Source organism: Thalassophryne amazonica, chromosome 7 (genome assembly GCF_902500255.1).
Source record: "Thalassophryne amazonica chromosome 7, fThaAma1.1, whole genome shotgun sequence".
NCBI classification, from domain to species: Eukaryota; Metazoa; Chordata; class Actinopteri; order Batrachoidiformes; family Batrachoididae; genus Thalassophryne; species Thalassophryne amazonica.
The window spans coordinates 86,306,049-86,325,465 of record NC_047109.1 but is presented as its reverse complement, the minus strand read 5'-3'; the positions used below and the strand labels follow the sequence as shown (position 1 = coordinate 86,325,465).

Below are 19,417 nucleotides of genomic sequence, written 5' to 3'. Positions count from 1 at the left end.
TCTCCTGGGAAATGTCTACAGCACTGGCTATGTGGCACTGACTTACTCTTCTGTCAGCAATGACCAGGGGTGGACGAAGTACTCAATTTCAGTACTTAAGAGAAAGTACAGATACTACTGGTCAAATGTTACTCTGATACAAGTGAAAGTTGTATGTTTAAATTTATACTTGAGTGAAAGTACTGAAGTACTTGCTTTCAAAAATACTTAAGTATTAAAGTACAATTTCAATTTGCATTTCTTATACTATTTCTAAGAACAAAAATACCTCTGGCTTGTAAAGGCTGTAGAATAAGGACATGTTACAGAATGAAGCAATCCAACTTAAGGAAAATATTTTTTTTTCCCCATCAATACTGAAATCAATCATTATACAGAAAAACTCTTGCCCCCCCCCCCCCCCCCCCCGTTCCTCCTTAGTCTGAAAAGTCTGACTTATGCGATATCACACTGAATTACTACAATTAGCAAACACATATGAATTCATTAACTGCAATAAGCCTAGTCATCCTGGTAGTCGAACCTAAAGGACTGGCGAAATGACTGCCCGCCAAATAGGACCTAGCCTACACCACAGCAACACCCAACATGCTAGCAAAATCTTAACACCTGTAACTGATGTTACGTTGGAATGGAAACATTTGGCATGATTCGATTAAGACATGTTGAAATAGAAATACTTCAGTTACCCAATTCATGTCGCTGAAATTTTAGGTTTGTCTGCCGGCATAACCATTTAAAGATAGTAGTGCCCAGACATAACAAGTAGCTAATTTCACTAGCCATATGCTAATCTCTTGACCACCAGCCTACATTGCAAACTTTCACTTATACATATTAACCAAAACGAGTACGATGGGTTACATACCTGAATATGCTTCCGCAGTTTGGACAGCGAATTTTTGTACGCAGTTATGAAAGTTTCTTTAGGTAGACAAAGTACGCATTTAAAATGAAATGAATCATTAACATGTTGGGAAAACTGAAACATTTGTTCGAGGTATGGCTATGGGTGCAACGAGTGCTCGACATGGGATCCTGATGTTGCTCCTTCCTCTCTGTCTTCGTCCATCTTTGCTGTCTATTTCAAAAAAGAACAAATTATGTTAGTTCACTTGGTTTTCAGCCTCCAGCGTACAAATGTGATGCAACCCTGAATCTCATTAAGCTGCACCTGCAAACCACAGTAACATCACGGGGGGACAGACTTTCAATATTGGCATCGGATATTGAAAGTAACGAGTAACGAGCGCCTTAACAGAAATGTAGTAAAGTGAAAAGTATGATACTTGCCATTCAGATGTAGTGAAGTGAAAGTCATAAGTATCCTTGAAAAAAATCAACTCAAGTGAAGTACAAATGCACCAGAATTGTACTTAAGTACACTACTCAAGTAAATGTACTTCGTTACTGTCCACCCCTGGCAATGACTACGGTGCATATGGAAAGTATTCACAGCGCTTCACTGTTTCCACATTTTATTGTGTTAGCCTTATTCCAAAATGGAGTAGATTCATTTTTTCCCCTCTCACTTCTACTCACAGCACCCCATAATGACAACATGATTTTTTTTTTTTTGGTAAATTTATTAAAAATAACAAAAACTAAGAAGACACATGCATATAAGTATTCACACCCTTTGCTGAATACTTTGTTGATACAACTTTGGCAGCAATTACAGCCTCAAGTCTTTTTGAATATGATGCCATAAGCTTGGTGCACCTATCTTTGAGCAGTTTTGGGCAGCACCACTCAAGCAACATCAGGTTGGATGGGGCGCATTGGTGCATGACCATTTAGGACAGGATAGATAGTACTTCAGAGATTAGAGCATGCCATAGGTATTAAAGGCACTGCGCTGCGGTGGTTTGAATCATATTTGTCTAATAGATTACAATTTGTTCATGTAAATGGGGAATCTTCTTCACAGACTAAAGTTAATTATGGAGTTCCACAAGGTTCTGTGCTAGGACCAATTTTATTCACTTTATACATGCTTCCCTTAGGCAGTATTCATTGATTGATTGATATGCTCTCTCCTTCTAGTCCCCGTCAGTACTCTAGCTGCAGCATTTTGAATTAACTGAAGGCTTTTTAGGGAACTTTTAGGACAACCTGATAATAATGAATTACAATAGTCCAGCCTAGAGGAAATAAATGCATGAATTAGTTTTTCAGCATCACTCTGAGACAAGACCTTTCTGATTTTAGAGATATTGCATAAATGCAAAAAAGCAGTCCTACATATTTGTTTAATATGCGCTTTGAATGACATATCCTGATCAAAAATGACTCCAAGATTTCTCACAGTATTACTAGAGGTCAGGGTAATGCCATCCAGAGTAAGGATCTGGTTAGACACCATGTTTCTAAGATTTGTGGGGCCAAGTACAATAACTTCAGTTTTATCTGAGTTTAAAAGCAGGAAATTAGAGGTCATCCATGTCTTTATGTCTGTAAGACAATCCTGCAGTTTAGCTAATTGGTGTGTGTCCTCTGGCTTCATGGATAGATAAAGCTGGGTATCATCTGCATAACAATGAAAATGTAAGCAATACCGTCTAATAATACTGCCTAAGGGAAGCATGTATAAAGTGAATAAAATTGGTCCTAGCACAGAACCTTGTGGAACTCCATAATTAACTTTAGTCTGTGAAGAAGATTCCCCATTTACATGAACAAATTGTAATCTATTAGACAAATATGATTCAAACCACCGCAGCGCAGTGCCTTTAATACCTATGGCATGCTCTAATCTCTGTAATAAAATTTTATGGTCAACAGTATCAAAAGCAGCACTGAGGTCTAACAGAACAAGCACAGAGATGAGTCCACTGTCCGAGGCCATAAGAAGATCATTTGTAACCTTCACTAATGCTGTTTCTGTACTATGATGAAGTCTAAAACCTGACTGAAACTCTTCAAATAGACCATTCCTCTGCAGATGATCAGTTAGCTGTTTTACAACTACCCTTTCAAGAATTTTTGAGAGAAAAGGAAGGTTGGAGATTGGCCTATAATTAGCTAAGATAGCTGGGTCAAGTGATGGCTTTTTAAGTAATGGTTTAATTACTGCCACCTTAAAAGCCTGTGGTACATAGCCAACTAACAAAGATAGATTGATCATATTTAAGATCGAAGCATTAAATAATGGTAGGGCTTCCTTGAGCAGCCTGGTAGGAATGGGGTCTAATAAACATGTTGATGGTTTGGATGAAGTAACTAATGAAAATAACTCAGACAGAACAATCTGAGAGAAAGAGTCTAACCAAATACCGGCATCACTGAAAGCAGCCAAAGATAACGATACGTCTTTGGGATGGTTATGAGTAATTTTTTCTCTAATAGTTAAAATTTTGTTAGCAAAGAAAGTCATGAAGTCATTACTAGTTAAAGTTAATGGAATACTCAGCTCAATAGAGCTCTGACTCTTTGTCAGCCTGGCTACAGTGCTGAAAAGAAACCTGGGGTTGTTCTTATTTTCTTCAATTAGTGATGAGTAGAAAGATGTCCTAGCTTTATGGAGGGCTTTTTTATAGAGCAACAGACTCTTTTTCCAGGCTAAGTGAAGATCTTCTAAATTAGTGAGACGCCATTTCCTCTCCAACTTACGGGTTATCTGCTTTAAGCTACGAGTTTGTGAGTTATACCACGGAGTCAGACACTTCTGATTTAAAGCTCTCTTTTTCAGAGGAGCTACAGCATCCAAAGTTGTCTTCAATGAGGATGTAAAACTATTGACGAGATACTCTATCTCCCTTACAGAGTTTAGGTAGCTACTCTGCACTGTGTTGGTATATGGCATTAGAGAACATAAAGAAGGAATCATATCCTTAAACCTAGTTACAGCACTTTCTGAAAGACTTCTAGTGTAATGAAACTTATTCCCCACTGCTGGGTAGTCCATCAGAGTAAATGTAAATGTTATTAAGAAATGATCAAACAGAAGGGAGTTTTCAGGGAATACTGTTAAGTCTTCTATTTCCATACCATAAGTCAGAACAAGATCTAAGATATGATTAAAGTGGTGGGTGGCTCATTTACTTTTTGAGCAAAGCCAATAGAGTCTAATAATAGATTAAATGCAGTGTTGAGGCTGTCATTCTCAGCATCTGTGTGGATGTTAAAATCGCCCACTATAATTATCTTATCTGAGCTAAGCACTAAGTCAGACAAAAGGTCTGAAAATTCACAGAGAAACTCACAGTAACGACGATAGATAATAACAAATAAAACTGTTTTTTGGGACTTCCAATTTGGATGGACAAGACTAAGAGACAAGCTTTCAAATGAATTAAAGCTCTGTCTGGGTTTTTGATTAATTAATAAGCTGGAATGGAAGATTGCTGCTAATCCTCCGCCTCGGCCCGTGCTACGAGCATTCTGACAGTTAGTGTGACTCGGGGGTGTTGACTCATTTAAACTAACATATTCATCCTGCTGTAACCAGGTTTCTGTTAGGCAGAATAAATCAATATGTTGATCAATTATTATATCATTTACCAACAGGGACTTAGAAGAGAGAGACCTAATGTTTAATAGACCACATTTAACTGTTTTAGTCTGTGGTGCAGTTGAAGGTGCTATATTATTTTTTCTTTTTGAATTTTTATGCTTAAATAGATTTTTGCTGGTTATTGGTGGTCTGGGAGCAGGCACCGTCTCTACGGGGATGGGGTAATGAGGGGATGGCAGGGGGAGAGAAGCTGCAGAGAGGTGTGTAAGACTACAACTCTGCTTCCTGGTCCCAACCCTGGATAGTCACGGTTTGGAGGATTTAAGAAAATTGGCCAGATTTCTAGAAATGAGAGCTGCTCCATCCAAAGTGGGATGGATGCCGTCTCTCCTAACAAGACCAGGTTTTCCCCAGAAGCTTTGCCAATTATCTATGAAGCCCACCTCATTTTTTGGACCCATATTGGCCTCCCTTCATTGGCTTCCTGTTAATTCTAGAATAGAATTTAAAATTCTTCTTCTTACTTATAAGGTTTTGAATAATCAGGTCCCATCTTATCTTAGGGACCTCGTAGTACCATATCACCCCAATAGAGCGCTTCGCTCTCAGACTGCAGGCTTACTTGTAGTTCCTAGGGTTTGTAAGAGTAGAATGGGAGGCAGAGCCTTCAGCTTTCAGGCTCCTCTCCTGTGGAACCAGCTCCCAATTCAGATCAGGGAGACAGACACCCTCTCTACTTTTAAGATTAGGCTTAAAACTTTCCTTTTTGCTAAAGCTTATAGTTAGGGCTGGATCAGGTGACCCTGAACCATCCCTTAGTTATGCTGCTATAGACGTAGACTGCTGGGGGGTTCCCATAATGCACTGTTTCTTTCTCTTTTTGCTCTGTATGCACCACTCTGCATTTAATCATTAGTGATCGATCTCTGCTCCCCTCCACAGCATGTCTTTTTCCTGGTTCTCTCCCTCAGCCCCAACCAGTCCCAGCAGAAGACTGCCCCTCCCTGAGCCTGGTTCTGCTGGAGGTTTCTTCCTGTTAAAAGGGAGTTTTTCCTTCCCACTGTAGCCAAGTGCTTGCTCACAGGGGGTCGTTTTGACCGTTGGGGTTTTACATAATTATTGTATGGCCTTGCCTTACAATATAAAGCGCCTTGGGGCAACTGTTTGTTGTGATTTGGCGCTATATAAAAAAAATTGATTGATTGATTGACTTCCCGTAGGAAAGTCAAGTATCCCGTAGCATCCATAAAAATACAAATACACGTGATCTAAAAGATCTGAATACACAGACAATATAAAAATAAGAACAACTGTAATCCAAGAAAAAGATAAAAAGGCACAATGCTTGATGTCTCAGTTGAGTGGGGAGGAGGCAAGTAAAGCCAATAGGAGAGTCCAATCTAAAACTTGGGTGTATATATGTATGGGGAGGATACCAATAAGAGGCATAGGTCAGTGTGCAGTACATAATCAAGAATACAGGTCAGTCTCCTTCTTGTATTTCTGTGTGGTGTTGTACAGTTGTGTAGTCTGTGGTACACAAGACTTCTTTAGCCTGTCAATGGAGTATGACAGAAACAGGAGTTTGTTACTGAACATAATCCTCTGCTTGTGGAATGTGGTGTGCAAGGGGTGATGGTCATTGTCCATAACAGACAGCATTCTGCTCAGGGTCCTCTTCTCTGCTTCTGAGGACATTGTCTGAAGCTCCATGCTAACAACAGAGCCAGCTTTCCTTACTAGTCTGTCTAGGCGCCCTGTATCCCTCTTTGTTGTGTTACCTACTCTACCACTCTGGCCATGACAGAATGGTAGAAGGTTCCTTTGACTTCATGCTTGGTTTGTGCTCTGACATACACTGTCAATTGTGGGACCTGAGCTCAATTTTGAGCTTCATGATAAAGACTGTGAATGCTTATGTAGATGAGATTACTCAGTTTTTTTTAATAATTTCATAAAAAATGGCAGCACGATGGCCTAGTGGTTTACACTATTGCCTCACAGCAAGAAGGTCATGGGTTCAATTCCCACCAGTGGCCTTTCTGTGTGGAGTTTGCGTGTTCTCCCCATGTTCGTGTGGGTTCTCTCCGGGTGCTCCAGCTTCCTCCCACACCAAAGGCCATGCAGGTTAGGTGGTTTGGAAACTTTAAATTGTCCGTAGCTATGAGTGTGACTGTGTTTGTTTGTCTATATGTGGCCGTGCGGCAGACTGGCGTCCTATACAGGGTGTTCCCTGCCTCACACTCTATGACTGCTGGGATAGGCTCCAGCCCCCGTGACCCTAAATTGGAGTAAGCGGTTGAAGATAAGTGAGTGATTTATAAAAAATCTAAAAAAAAAAAAAAAAAAAAAAAAAAAAAAAATACTTTTTTCACATCATCATTATGGGGTATTGTGAGGAGAATTTTGAGGGAAAAAAATAATTTCATTCATTTTGGAATCAGGCTGTAACTTAAACAAATGTGGAAGCACGGTGAAGCACGGGAAGCACTTAAAAGAAGCACGGTGGATGCTTTCCGGATACAGTGTATGTCATGGATAATATCAGTTGAGATGGAACTCAACTCAACTTACTGATCTTCCTCTGTCAATTTGGCTGATCCGTGTTTAACTGCAGCATAAGAAGAGGCATCCTTCCCTAATGTCATGACCACGTCCTCATGAATCTCCTTTGGAGACATTCACTTTTTTGTGAGATACTGAATCACAGCACACCCACCAGCTTTGTCCATTTTGCCAATCTGACACACCCCTACTTAGGAGAAAAAAATATTGTGTCTGCAACATTGCACCCAGTAAGTCAGATTTTCACACATTCTCAAGAGAAATGTTGGTTTTTCAGAATGCAAAAGATGGCGAACCATACCATGTTTTTACTAGGTCAGGCTGAAAACTTTTCAATCAATATATAATGTTTTCAATTGTAGTCACTTTCAGATCATTGTTTGTAATATTCATTGTACAGTTTGTAATTATAAAAAGCAGTCAAGATGTAATAATACAACCCTCATTATAGTTACAGTACCCACGGATGAAACAAAGAACACTGATGTGATTCGTTGTAGTATTCTACAACCTCAACTGTATTATAATATTATAATATTTATTTATTAATTTACATTTTTTTGTGATAAATTCTTTCATAACAATCACAATTCTGATACCCCTCATTTTCAGCTTCATGAAAATGTCCTTGTATTGTGTGACAAAATACTGTGACACCCCCCTGAAATCAAAAGTACTTTTCTGTGCAAACATTCATTCTGTCGATTTTTTTTTTTTTTTTTTTTTTACCACTTATATGGTTCTGGGTTGTGGTGACAGGCAACCCAGACCTGTACAAACATCTCTTATCTTTGCGGTAATGCCAACAAAAATAAATCAATGTGATGAGGAGTAATTATGGTGACAACATTAGTTATGATGATAACAACAATAATGATAATGGTGATGATTATGACAACTACACAGATAATGTTGCTGCTACTAGTACTAATATTAATAATAAATGGACTGCATTTATATAGTCCATAATAATAATAATAATAATAATAATAATCATGATGATGATTATGATAAGAAGAACTAAACCAAAACAGATGATGATGATAAGAAACTGCATTAAAATTAATTTGTAATTGTACATAATGTGGTATATTTGAGATATTATGACTTGAGAAATTAATTGAAATATTGAAAAAAGTACATTTTATATATATATATATATATATATATATATATATATATATATACACTCAACAAAAATATAAACGCAACACTTTTGGTTTTGCTCCCATTTTGTATGAGATGAACTCAAAGATCTAAAACTTTTTCCACAAACACAATATCACCATTTCCCTCAAATATTGTTCACAAACCAGTCTAAATCTGTGATAGTGAGCACTTCTCCTTTGCTGAGATAATCCATCCCACCTCACAGGTGTGCCATACCAAGATGCTGATTAGACACCATGATTAGTGCACAGGTGTGCCTTAGACTGCCCACAATAAAAGGCCACTCTGAAAGGTGCAGTTTTATCACACAGCACAATGCCACAGATGTCGCAAGATTTGAGGGAGCGTGCAGTTGGCATGCTGACAGCAGGAATGTCAACCAGAGCTGTTGGTCGTGTATTGAATGTTCATTTCTCTACCATAAGCCATCTCCAAAGGCGTTTCAGAGAATTTGGCAGTACATCCAACCAGCCTCACAACCGCAGACCACGTGTAACCACACCAGCCCAGGACCTCCACATCCAGCATGTTCACCTCCAAGATCGTCTGAGACCAGCCACTAGGACAGCTGCTGAAACAATCGGTTTGCATAACCAAAGAATGTCTGCACAAACTGTCAGAAACCGTCTCAGGGAAGCTCATCTGCATGCTCGTCGTCCTCATCGGGGTCTCGACCTGACTCCAGTTCGTCGTCGTAACTGACTTGAGTGGGCAAATGCTCACATTCGCTGGTGTTTGGCACGTTGGAGAGGTGTTCTCTTCACGGATGAATCCCGGTTCACACTGTTCAGGGCAGATGGCAGACAGCGTGTGTGGCGTCGCGTGGGTGAGCGGTTTTCTGATGTCAATGTTGTGGATCGAGTGGCCCATGGTGGCAGTGGGGTTATGGTATGGGCAGGCATCTGTTATGGACGAAGAACACAGGTGCATTTTATTGATGGCATTTTGAATGCACAGAGATACCGTGACGAGATCCTGAGGCACACCTGTACACTAATCATGGTGTCTAATCAGCATCTTGATATGGCACACCTGTGAGGTGGGATGGATTATCTCAGCAAAGGAGAAGTGCTCACTATCACAGATTTAGACTGGTTTGTGAACAATATTTGAGGGAAATGGTGATATTGTGTATGACATACACAATATCATCTTATGTTGAACAGAACAATGACATCTCTTACAGAATCATGATTTCTCTGGCCAACAAGGTGAAGAGTTGACTCTCTCTTGCTTCATGTTACACAGATTAATATTTTTGTTTTTCACCTCCAAGCTGTTATGAATGGCAAGGGTGGATCAGTGGTTTTGGATAATGGACTCCTCTGTGATGAGTGAGACGCTGATAAGAGACTGAACGCTGGCCTTTATCATCTCTTGAATTAAACCAGACAGCACAACAATCATTCAGAGACAAAAATAAAAAAAACTAAAACACTGTAACTAAGGAAGGGGATGAGAAGCACATGTGGACAACTCAAACTTAAATTTCTCGCTCATGAATTCAGGATAAATGATAAGATAATGTAACAAAAGTGAATCTGCTTATCCTCACTCAGATGCAGCAATTCGGTGATTCAGAACAGAACGCATCAGCTTTAAACAGAACACCATCGACAACATCAATAAATCAAGAGATCAGTATGAAGTCATGGGTAAGGTGAAGGTGATGAACACAGTTTTGTAACATAGCAGTCAGAACAGTCAAGGTAACAGTGTAAAACTGTGGCCTATATTAAGATCAGAGGATGAGCAAAGGTTAAACAGTTTTGGAAAATAAACTTCGAGAATCAGATGAGAATGCTGACAGTAAAACATTGATTAAACACAGGAGTAAACTCGGTAAAAACTGCCCTGAGGGGTGCAAACACACATGCAAATATGCAATGCTGGGGCAGAGAATGCTGGTAACTCATAAGAAGAAAACAGAAGAAGAAGTATCATGCAACTCAGTGAGAACCAGCTGCTGCCAGTCACAGCTGGATACGCGCACGTAGCAGCTAGGAAAAGGGGGCACACGGTTCCATTACAACAAAAAGCAAAACTCCAAAGTATGCTGGCGAGCATGTGCCAAAAGTAGAGAGAGGAAGTCCAGAAATGTGCGTGGAGGAGGCAGATGGAACAAAAGAAAAACCTGTGTGCATCAGGACCAGCAAAGAGAAACCACCACAATGATCTACAGAGAAAAAAGTCCACAACTACGAAAGTGCAGTGCAGTGAAATCAAAGGGGTGAGAAGACATCACGAGGAACCCAATAAGTTAAGCGAAACCCAGCGCACAGCAGCACGTGTGCGCCCGTGAAACTGTGAGCTTGAGGGGGACGAGGGAACCATGAATGTGAGGGGACGACCCAGTGCCTTGAACAACGCAAACGGGAAAATAGGTGAACCAGGAGGGACACATATCACCCTGAGAATGTAGCCGGGAGATGTGAGGTTAAAAAATGAAGTACAACGAGAAAAAGTAAACCCAAAAGTGAGTCACATTAAGTGCACGTGCAGTTGAGTGGGCTTGTGACACAAATACCTGTGTGTATTATTTCAACGTAGCACAACTCCAGAAAACCTCTCTGTTTATAATGGAGGTGATGGCCTAGTAGTTAAGCGTTAGGCTTGAGACCAGAGGATCCTGGGTTCAAATCCCAGCCTGACTGGAAAATCACTAAGTGCACTTGGGCAAAGTACTTAATCCCCAAGTTACTCCCGGTGTGTAGTGAGTACCTTGCATGGCAGCAGCATGACATCGGTGTGTGTGTGTGAATGGGTGAATGTGAGGCATAATTGTACAGTACTTTGAGCATCTCATGCAGATGGAAAAGCGCTATTTAAATGCGGTCCATTTATTGTTTGTCTTTCAGGTGTGTCCCATTGTTTCTCTGATCATGTTGTCTCTGTGCTACCTGCCCGGTGTTATCGCTGCCTTCCTTGAGCTCTACAGAGGAACCAAATACAGGCAGACTTCAACGCTCGAAAAACAAGATCAAAAAGAAGCTGCAGGGTTTCACCTTTGCTGATCACATCCACGTTTTTTCTTAGATGCTTGTGTGTAACCTTTTTTGTATCCCGCCAATTATCAAAGGCAGGAAGAAAGCGGACACTTCTGCATTTTCAGTCAGTAAAGCAGCTGGCATAACTAAAACAGTCGCTGTAATTCACTTCAGCTGTTAACATGCACTACGTAGTGTCACTGGGAGCCAACCCGCATCTGCCAAATCCCAGACTGCATGCCAATATCTATCAGTAGGCATGAGATGATCCAAATCAAATGATTTATGTGTCTCTGGCAAGTAGAAATGCAAATGTAGATGAATATATGAATTGAATTGTGGTGTTTCAAAATAGAAGATGCATCTGTCTGAAGAAAAGGACAACTGAGCTGCAGCAAATTTCTGATTGCTCTTGTAATGTAATCTTATCTCTATTGCACAGAGATAAGGAATCATCCACAGAAAATTCAACAGAGGGCTTCCATTTTTTTTCTCTTCTATTTGGGGTTGTTGCCCCACTCATGGACCTGCATGGCCCAGACCTGTGGGCACTCTGTGTTGGTATATGAATGGGTGGTTGCATTGAGACACCCTCAGATGGTGTGTGTCACCGGTCCAGATGCTGACTTGTGTTGCATACATTATGGAAGTCTAAAACAAGTCATTTTAAGCATGAACGTTTCTTGAAACAGAAGATTTTATGTATGTACAGACAAAGAATTGTGAAGATGTAAGTTCTTTATAAGCTCTGGGGCCCATTGGTACTAGTACTTATCCACATATTTTGGAACAGGAAGTATTTGATAGTCTATGACTCCCTGTGGAAACGACACAAGTCCAACACAAGTTACTTTCCCAGCCAAGGATGGACTCCATTTACAGCTGGGTGGACTGGGCCAATGCAGATGTCCTGCCAAAGTTGCCAAAGGAGACACACAGGTAGCATGACCGGTGTCGCAGACCAAATGGTCCCCCTAAAAATTGGTCCTCCCTGATGACGCGGTTCATGGATTAACACCTCGTTTCTGCTTCAACTTGCACACCAGTCATCATCTATCTCAGCGACAGATATCTTAAGCGTTAGTGCAACAATCTTTTTCACATAAATTCAGCATTATTTCATCACAAAAGGCAGCAGAAGCGATCAGAGCGCCGCGGCTAAATGAGCTGCTAGCTGATACATTCACTGCGTGTTGGACATTAAAAAAGTGTCACAGAATTTTGCCTGTAGTCTTTAGAATGATTTAAGAGGTTTTACCTTTATCATATTATGACTAATAATCCCATTAATCCATTTGATTGCTTTGGGTGAAGAGACTCAGTCTCAGACGTGCTGCTGTGGTCCAAAATGACTCGTGCACAGATGCAAAAGGCGGACTGATTTTTAGGGGAGGACTGTTCAGTCTACAACATTGGGAATCAAACCCTGGTCTACATGTTGGGTAGCCCAACTCCTTATCCCACTGTTCTACCTGCTCCCTCATTGAACTGTGAGACATATGAAATGTTTAACATGGAATCCCAAACATATTTAATGATAAAAGGTTGATTGTTTTTTTATTATTATTATTTTTTTTTTTAATGTGTAATGACCCCTTTAAAAATGTTAGACACGTGCAATTAAGTGAAATGCTGAATGTTTCAGGCGCTTCCCTGATTGGCTGGACCGCTGGATGCTGTGCAGGAAGCAGCTGGGTCTGGTTGCACTAGGCTTTGCCTTTCTTCATGCCATCTACACTTTCGTCATTCCTATTCGCTATGCTGTCAGACACAAACTCATCTCGAAGGTTGTGGAAGAGGTACAGAAATGTCTAAATACTAACACATATTGCTGGGCAGGTGACTGGCTTTACAGCATATGTGTGTGTACCCGACTGTCTGTCTCAGATACAGATCAAGAATAAAACCCCACCATTTTACTTCGATAAGACTGAGGCGTGAGGCACAGACTTATTCCATGTGCTGGGAATCCTGGGCTTCTTCCTTTATGTGCTCCTGGCAATAACATATCTGCCCTCTGTGGGAGGTTCGCTCAGCTGGAGAGAATTCAACTTTGTTCAGGTCAGAGCTCAGTTATGATTGCTTTGTGTGCACGAGTGTTTGTGTTCATCTTTACACTCCCGTGGTCATTATCAGTCATGTGCTCGCGATCAGTGGAATCTCATCATGAGACTTTGAGATTGAAAGTTATCATCAGAGTTTAGAAACTTTTGTAAAAGCAGTAAGTATATTGCTGGCACTCAGATCTCCGGAGCCTAATTAAGTAACTCTAAAACACACAGAGGGAAGCCCCGCATGGCTTCATCTCAGGATTTTAAATGTTAACTTATTCATTATATTGAATTATGATACCTGGTACAATCCACAGAGAGATGATTGTTAATACGGGTCAGTCCTCAAACAGGGTGGAGAGTGAGATATGGAAGTCAAAGTCGAAATAAACCTCATGATCTCATGAGAAACGTTATGATAAGTGTCAACATTATATTACATAAACTACATTAACACTTCTATTGTGATCACAGTTGTCAACAGGGGAGCGATCGGTTCATTCATGCCCGTCCCAGAAGGCATCACTTTTTTAAATGGGTTAAATTCCAATGCTGGTGATCATAATTATTATTATAATGGTTCAGTTCATTACTGCAGCCACTTTAACATAAACACACATAAATTGCATTGCATGTTCTTACTGCAAGTGGCACTGGATGAGACGACCATCCCAGTGCTAAAAATGTAAATGAAAGCACATTATGCAACTAATTAACTATAATGAAGCCTTAAAAGCCGCTGCTGCTTCAAAACTAATTATTCTGGAATTACTGGGAAAAACGGTTTTACTTTTATTTTATTGTAACATTTGAGGATTCCACAAGAATAAAATGGCAAAAGCAAAAAGTCACAATAAAGTCAACTTTAGTGTATGACATGTTTACAACATAGCTATAGGTAAGGGGGTGGCTTTCAGGATTCATACATTGACCCATGAATACACAAATATTCCACACATAGTGTTGACAGAAATGCTTGCACGGACTGGGTGTTGGGTAGGGTTGTGGAACCCAGTGACCTGGGTACTTTTATTGTAGAGGAAAGAATTACTGACTTCGACTTCGCAGACAATGCTGTGATCTTTGCAGAGTCAGTGGATGCTCTGATTGCAGCACTTGAGAAGCTGAATGAGGAGTGTCTGGGTTTGAGACTGTCCAAGATCAAGACTAAGATGAAAGCTTTTTAAGATTAAGGAGCAGACTTTAATGCAGATGTTTGTGAAGGGAACAGAGGTGATGAGAAAGTAATGGGCAGATATGATATGAAGGACAGGAATGTAGAAGGACAGATGGTTGTTGATTTTGCATAAAGGATGGAAATGCCTGTGGTGAATACCAATTTTATGAAAAGGGGGAGCACAGGGTGACATATAAGAGTGGAGGAAGGTGCACACAGGTGGACTACATACTTTGTAGGAGATGCAAGCTAAATGAAATTGCAGACTGTAAGGTGGTGGCAGGAGAGAGTGTAGCTAGACAGCATTGGATGATGGTTTGGAGGATGATTTTAGATGTGAAGAAGAGAAAGAGAGTCAGAGGTGAAGGAGGAAGACTGTAAGCACGTGAGACAGGCAGTGGATGAAGGGGAAGAAATTTTGGACAACTGGAAAAGTACTGAAGGTGTGGTGAGGGAGATAGGTAGGAAGGGTCTAGGTGTGACATCTGGACATTGGAAAGAAGACAAAGAAACTTGGTGGTGGAGTGAAGATGTTCAGGAAAGTATAAGGAGAAATAAGCTGTCGATAAAGAATTGGGATAGTTTGAGAGATGAAGAAAGTAGACAGTGGAACCAGGAGATGCGGTGTAAGGCAAAAAGAGAAGTGGCAAAGCTAAGGACAAGGCATATAGTGAGTTGTACAAGAAGTTGAACAGTAAGGAAGGAGAAAAGGACTTGTATCGGTTAAGCCCCGTTTACACATAGACGGTAAGAGCTCCCGGAAGCGTCCCGGAAGAGTTTTTGGCCGTCTTAAGGATCACACGCCGTTGTTAACGCCAGCACTAGGGGGCGTGGCTTAGTTCTGGCTTTACCGGGAAACGTCGAAAAAATTATTCAACATGTCGAATAATTCCGGGAGCGCTCCCGGAGAATTTGCGTGATGACGGAGACAACGCGAACAACGGCGTTTGATACTTTTTAATCGCCGTTTCATCCTGCCCCTTCCTGTAGTGCCGCAGTTTACACCGCCGTAATTGGCGGCCGGCGTTGTATCCCTAACCAACGGTGATAGAGCCCACATCGGCGTCCTCAAAGGCGTTTTAACCGGCGACAGAGGCAGACAAAACGGCGGCGCTAGCGGACAGTACGCCGTTCTAAACGCCACCTCCTGGTTAATGGTGTTCCAAACGGCCGATAGGCGGCAGTCAGTATAAAAACGCTAGACCGCTGCATGCAGGCCTCTCACTCACGGCCAGCTCCAGATATTTTTGCAGAGAAGCTCCAATATGCCTACTAAAAGAAAATTGGCAGCGGCAAGGACTTCCCAAGAGGTCTGGTTCAGAAGCAGAGGAGAGGCCTGTGGTGGAGACGAGCAACACTTTGAGGAGGGGAAAAGGAAAGGAGAAGAAAAGGCTGAGGATGAGCTCCCTCCCCCTGCAGTGACAGCTGCTTCAGCCTATTATACTCTGGGGGCGGTGCCTATATGCAAAGGTTCCTGGAGTAACGCAGGATTTGCCTGGATAAATCCAGCGGTACACAGGGCATTATCGGCGGCAGCATAACACCACCATTCTCACGCGCGTCTTAACCTGCGATTGTAAAGGATAGAACTGAGTATTAACCCCCGTTGCCTGACGTGTGCCGGATGCTACAGCGTCAAAACGCCGCTTTATTCGGCGGATTTAGTGGCATTTTATCTGCGTATTTGCGGCTAGTACGGCGCTCAAAACGCCGGTGAAATGCTCTGCCCCTTTCCACCGCAAAAACAGCCGGAACTACCGCGAACTTCGGTCTACGTACTACCCGCCGACAAAACCGTCTATGTGTAACCTGGGCTTTAGCTAGACAAAGGGTTCAAGGTGAAAAGAATGTGCAGCTGTCAGGAATCATGAACATGTGGCACAGAAGGTGGAGGACACAAATGCAGACCCACGGGCAGAGTTATAAGGGAGAGAATAATCAAAAAACTTTATCTGGAGGGAAAGCAGTGGTTCGGTACACAAGTTGGCAGGTAGCAAAAGTGGAGGTACAAGCATGTGTAAGACGAAAGGTGTGGTAAAAAAAACGAGCAGGGTTCAGTAACATGGAGAGACTAAGTACTTGGGCTGAGGCAAAAGCAGATCCAAAAGACAAAGCAGGGACAGGACACGACAAGGCAAAAACAGGACTAGACAGCAAGGCTGGCACGTGGATACAAATGATTGCAACAAACTGGCGAAGTGGTGCTGAACTCAAAAGAATTAATTAAGGCAGGTGTTAAATTTGACAATGAGACACAGGTGTGCAGAAGGTGCTGGAAGGGGGCGTGACTGGGGAAGACAAAAGCAAGTGCAAGAGAGTGGAGTAAGACAAAAGCAAAGTGAACTGGGGCAAGATACTTAAGTGTCAGAAAACCCAATGGTGCAAAACGTGACATGCTTGACAAACCACAATAAATGTGAACAAAACAAAGGGGCAAAACTAAGAACTAAGGTGGCAAGTCAAAGAGTGGAAAACCAGAAAACTAATGATAATAACTAAAACTAGAAAGGACCTGATACAGGAAAGTGAATACAATAAACGTGACAAAACAAACTATTGACTGAATAGGAAATAAATGATGAACAAAAACAAAATCAGAGACTACAGAATACAGGTAATGCAATGAATGACTAAACCACAAATAAATGAATATCAGAGAACTAAATCGGTAACAAAGCATTACACCACGGAAAGAAACAAACAGAACCAAACCAAGACTTAAATGACAACGTATAATGATATGGAAAATAAAACCGTAAAATCCTCAGCGGAAGCCTAGACCGAAATAAGGGGAAAACCCAGACATGAACCCCGGGCCGGGACAGTTCCTGACAGCAGCAGGTTAGGGTGGTAAATGATGAAAATGGCAATGTGCTGACAAGTCAGGACGGTGGAGGAAATATTTTGAGGAGCTGATGAATGAAGAAAATGAGAGAGAGAGAAGGCTGGATGATGTGGAAAGAGTAAATCAGGAAGTATAAGAGATTAGTAAGGATGAAGTGAGGGCAGCTATGAAGAGGTTAAAGAGTGGAAAAGCAGTTGGTCAGATGACACTCCAGTTGAGCCATGGAAATCCTTAGGGGTGATGGCAGTGGAGTTTCTAACCAGATTGTTTACTAAAATGTTTGAAAGTGAGAGGATGCATGATGAGTGGAGACAAAGTGTGCTGGTTCCTATTTTTAAGAAAGAGGAATATGCAAAGCTACAGCAACTACAGAAGCATTAAGGTGATCAGCCACAGCATGAAGTTATGGGAGTAGAATAGTAGAAGCTAGGCTTAGAAAACAGGTGAAGATATGTGAGCAGCAATATGGCTTAATGCCGACAAAGAGCACAACAGATGCAATGTTTGCTCTGAGAGTGGTGATGGAGAAGTATAGAGAAGGCCAGAAGGAGTTACATTGTCTGTTTGTGGATTCAGAGAAAGCTTATGTCAGGGTTCCAAGAGAAGAGTTATGGTATTGTATGAGGAAGTCCAGAGGAGCAGAGAAATATGTGCGGAAAGAGCAGGACACGTACAAGGATAGTGTGACAGTGGTAAGATGTGTAATAATAATGACAGATTCATTCAAGATGGAAGTGGAATTAAGGATAAGCTCTGAGTCCTTTCTTGTTTGCAGTGGTGATGGACAGGTTGAGGGATGAGATCGGACAGGAGTCCCCATGGACTATGATGTTTGCAAATGATATTGTGACCTGTTGTGAGAGTAGAGAGCAGGTTGAGTCTAGCCTGGAAAGGTGGAGATATGCTCTGGAGAGGAGGGGAATGAAAATCCGTAGGAGCAAGAGTGAGTACATGTGTGTGAATGAGAGGGAGCCCAGTGGAATAGTGCAGTTACAAAGAGAAGAAGTGGTGAAAGTAGATGACTTTAAATACTTGGGGTCAATTGGCCAACATAATGGAGAGTGTGGTAGAGAGGTGAAGAAGAGCATGCAGGCAGGGTGGAGTGGGTGGAGAAAGGTGGCAGGAGTGATTTGTGACAGAAGAATATCAGCAAGAGTGATGGGAAACGTCTGCAAGACAGTAGTGAGACCAGCTATGTTGTTTGGCTTAGAGACGATGGCACTAACAAAAAACAGGATGCAGAGCTGGAGGTGGCAGAGCTGAAGATGTTGCAATTCTCTTTGGGAGTGATGAGAATGGACAGGATTTAACATATCAGAGGGACAGCTCAGGTGGGACAGTTTGGAGACAAATTCAGGGAGGTGAGATTGAGATGGTTTGGACATTTGCAGAGAAGAGACCCAGGGTGTATAGGGAGAAGGATTCTGAAGATGGAGCCACCAGACAGGAGGAGAAAGAGGCCAAAGAGGAGGTTTATGGATGTGCTGAGAGAGGACATGCAGGTGGTTGGTGTGACAGAGGAAGCTACAGAGGACAGGATGAGATGGAAACGATTGATCTGCTGTGGCGACCCCTAACGGGAACAGCCGAAACAAGATGAAGAAGAGGGCAGCTGTAGGAACTGATGTCAAAATTAGGCCTTATGAAACCTTTAATGTTTTGTGGAGCCCATTACATGGTGGTGTGTTTTACAAAGGGTTCAAAACAAACTCAAGTGCAATGTGCTTCTTTTTTTAACAAGCTGTAGGGGATTCTGTTTCCAATGATGTCTGAGAGAATACTGTGGAATAGGTGGTTTAGATTTACAACTGTAAATGACAGCGGTTATCTCATTCTATATTAACACTTCTTTATGTTTAAAATGTTGTGTTCAATCTCAGTCTAAACTGGGGCACCTGACCCTGGTCATCTGCACAGCACATGGATATATACAAGGTCTATGAGAAAAGTATCCGACCTTTTTATTGTTTTCAAAAACTATATGGATTTGAATCATGTGCGCTTGCATCAGACAAGCTTGAACCTTCGTGCGCATGCATGAGTTTTTTCACGCCTGTCGGTTGCGTCATTCGCCTGTGGGCAGGCTTTGAGTGAGCACTGGTCCACCCCCCTCGTCAGATGTTTATTGTCAGGGAAATGGCTGAGAGGCTGCCGCTTTGCTCCATG

General features: G+C 41.6%; 1 pseudogene; it reads left to right on the top strand.

Moving 5' to 3' along the window:
* LOC117513488 overlaps positions 1-19,194 on the top strand; it is a 50,767-nt pseudogene extending 31,573 nt beyond the window's left edge.
* Positions 19,195-19,417: the final 223 nt, after the last annotated feature.